We start from the raw sequence: 4,069 nt of genomic DNA, 5'->3' as shown, positions 1-4,069 counted from the left end.
TGCTTACAAGATAAGAGAAAGAATAAAAATATAATCATTATATATATTATTTAAAATATGTATAAAAAATCCTATATTATCTTTATTATATATTATATTATAAGTAGTATATATATATATATATATATATATTGTTATTATATATATATATATATATAATATATATATATATATATATATATATATATATATTATATATATATATATGTAGTATTAGTGTGTGTGTGTGTGTGTGTGTGTGTGTGTGTGTGTGTGCACACACACACACATACACACACACACATATACATATATACATACATATATACATATATATGTATATATATATATATATATATATATATATATATATATATATATATATATATATATTATATGTGTGTGTGTGTGTGTGTGTGTGTGTGTGTGTGTGTGTGTGTGTGTGTGTGTGTGTGTGTGTGTGTGTGTACACACACACACAAACACACACACACATATATATACACATACAAACAAATCAACAAACAAAAATAATCTTTCTGATAACCTTTCTCCACGGCCGATTTGGTATATGTTAAGTGGCCGTATACCTTGAGAAACATTTTCCTGGCGGGAAATGTCCCAACCTCACTCGCCAGATCATTCGACCGTTAAGTTAGTTGCCTTGTGATCATAATCGTCTTGTAATATCTTGTATATAATACTGGATATAACCGATATCAACAAGAACAATTATGATTACATTAGTAATTATGCCGATTATGATAAGGGGACCTTCGTGTATCACAAAATGATTTGAAACTCCTTTGGCTCATATCCAACAAGGCGGAAAAGGTATGAATCAGGATAAGTTATTCCGCATTGCAAGATATAGTGAATGTAATTACATAATCATATACCAGCATTAAATTATTATTAGGCCAATAGTTTGCAAACTGTGGGTCACGGTCGCCTCTCAGGGAGACCACGGACATTTCTAGACAAGAAAAAAAGCAAAGAAACCCAAAATAAAACACGTTCAACAACATCTAATAAGAAAGGGACGAAATAAAACAAATGATATTGAACATCGGGGTTGAGTGGTGCTGTGGACACACCGCAATGAATATTAATGATCACGGTAAATCTGATAATTATTATAGATTTACTGACATTTATTTTGAACGATTGGTATGCTTTAAGTAATGTTATTAATTGCTATTTGTTTCATCCTTAAAAGTCTTTTAAATTTTTCTTTTCATTATACTTAACAAGTTATCTCGTTTGTATTTCGGAAAATAAAACGTAAGGAATTTCCCCAGTAAATGTTACGTTTTCTATGATTACAACATATCGGTGTCGTTTTCTTTTATTAGTGTAATTTGAGGGTAAACTATTTGACATACAAGTTGGAAGGTTCGTTTGAACAATTCTGTGGATGCTAAATGCTGAGAAGAAGAAAGAGAAGAAAATAAGAATACAAATAAAAATAAAATCTAAAAGGAAAAAGAAAAGGAAAGGGAAAATGAGAATGAAAACAAGAATAAAAGTGAAAAGTATAAGAAAAAGAAAAAGAAAATGGAAAAGAAAAGAAAAAGAAAATGAAAATGAAAAGAAAGAAAGAAAGAAAAAAAAAAGGAAAAGGAAATGAAAAAGGAAGAGAAAAGGAGGGAAGTGAAAGGTAAAAGTAAAACGAAAACGAAAAAAATAGAAATAGAAATAGAAACAGATATAGAAATAAAAATAGAAAAAAATAAACATAAACATAAAAAGCAAATAAATACAATAAAAATATGAGAATAAATAAAAACAAATAACAAATAAAATATAATTATAAAAACAAAGAAATAAAAAATGAAGATAAAAGTAAATATGAATATAAGAAAACCAAAGAGCTAACATTTAAATAAGAATAAAGACGAAAGAGAGTAGGGAAGAAGAGAGATGCACGCAGGAAAGAGAGGCACTGCAATGGCGTTCGAACTGAAGTGTCATTTATTTTGCTTTTAACCAATGACTCTCGAGAACAAAAGGAGTGGAAATGAAGCCGCGCACAAACGAGGTGACAACGTAGTGCGTGAGGAATCTGAAACCCAATTTAATGATTTGTAATGTAAACAAAGATTGACCGGAACGTTTACCTACAGGGTGTTGGTGATGTACAATAAAACAGTGGAGATACACATCAACTAAACCCGCCACTGGGGGTATGAATCATCCTCAAGTATGCCACGGAAATAAGGGAGCTGATCAAGACATATTTGAGAGATGTTTCGGCGAAGAAGCAGAGGAGCTGCCACATGGTATAACGGGAATTGGAAAATGTATAAATTGCATCTGCCTCGTGTAACCATATTTCTAAATCGGATTATGAGGAAGTGTACTCTGTAACTGAAAAGATGATCTTAGTCAGGAACCGAGGGAAAAAAGCCTCTAGCAATAAAGAAAAGAGATTTTACTATCTTAAAAACATGGCCAGACATAGTAAATTATATCCGATATCAATCAATCTAAAAGCCCTCTCACCCCCCTCCCCCCAAAAAGAAGAAGAAGAAGAAGAAGAAAAAAACATGGTGATATTCTGACGGTGTACTTGCAGCCAGATTTCTTCATTTTTGTAACGAGATAACGAGCATTGTACAGAGGTTTACAGTGATGTGATTCGACACACCAACTTATACAAGCACCTGAGAGTGAATTACTATATTTAACGAGGGTGGACTTAGCTATGGTTAAGATTGATTGAACCTGCAAGCCAGCATGCTTACAGGTGACTTTTCAACTAAAATTTTGGCAAATGATTTACTAGTATCATTAGTGGATGAATGGAAGAATATTGTCCTTAGTCTATGAGATCTAAGCGCTATATTTGATACTGTAATGCGTGGCTTACTGTTTGAAAACAAAAACTTGGTGTAGAGGGGAGTGCAATGGCCTATCTGAAAAAAAAATATTTGGAGAATAGAACTTATTGCTTATAAATACGGGAACCTTTTTCGAAGACGAAACCCTGATGGAAAGGAGTCTCTCAAGGGTGTGTATTAGGTCATATTCTCTTATGTATCTACAGTATGCTGTCATCCTTGTATGAGAAGCAGGTTGTTAGATTTAAACTGTTTATCAACGTTACTCAGTTTTGCATGTCAGTAAGGAATGCGGTGGATGCTAAAACAAAGTTGAACTTAAAAAGGGGGATGGGTACGAAGCAACTGAAATTAAATGCTAACATGACTGAGTGTTTGGATGTAGGAAGGAATAGTGGCCGTAGAAGATTAAATGTTTTTGTTTTGGGTGTCTGGTAGCATGCTAGGTACCTCAAATATGAAGTTTGCGTACTCTGGTCAAGGGTAATTATGGATAATTTAGTAACAAAATTCCCTGTAAAATCACAATAGGATTACAAAACAGCCGACTGAATTCTTTGGTTTAGAAATAACACAAATCTGATTCTCATGTTAGCATAAATGATTTCATCATTTCCGCTGTATATTAACAATGTAAAAAATGAACATCCACAATCATTTTCTAATCCTGAACATACTCATAAGGTATATAATATAACTTACGAGATATCACAGTGCTAATTAGCTCTTTTCATTATAGCTGTTCCAATACATAAAGAAAAATGGGGGGATCATGTCAGACTAAATACATTATACTGTTTTAAGATAATGTATATATAGCACTACGGGCATGCTTCTTAACAACTATGTCATAAAATGAATTGGATGACTGCAACTCCCTCTATCATGGTTTGCCAAGTAAGGAAGGTTAAAAAAATAAATAAACAGAGCAGTGAGGTCTATCTCCACGTGGGAAAAAACTCCAGCAATTATTGATTTATAGTGGCTGCCTGTTAAAGCAAGAATATTACCCTTAAGATTTGCCTTCTAACCTTCCAGACTTGATGATGATAAGAATGATAATAATGATAATGATGATAATAATAATACAATGATAATAATAATAATAATAATAATAATAATAATAATAATAACAAAAATAATAATATAACAACAACAACAACAAACAACAAAACAACAACAACAAAACAACAACAACAACAGCAACAACAACAACAACAATACTAGTAATAATAATAATAATAATA

This window comes from Penaeus monodon, chromosome 14 (assembly GCF_015228065.2).
Source record: "Penaeus monodon isolate SGIC_2016 chromosome 14, NSTDA_Pmon_1, whole genome shotgun sequence".
NCBI lineage: Eukaryota > Metazoa > Arthropoda > Malacostraca > Decapoda > Penaeidae > Penaeus > Penaeus monodon.
The sequence above is the reverse complement of the archived record's forward strand: the minus strand, read 5'-3'. Positions refer to the sequence as shown.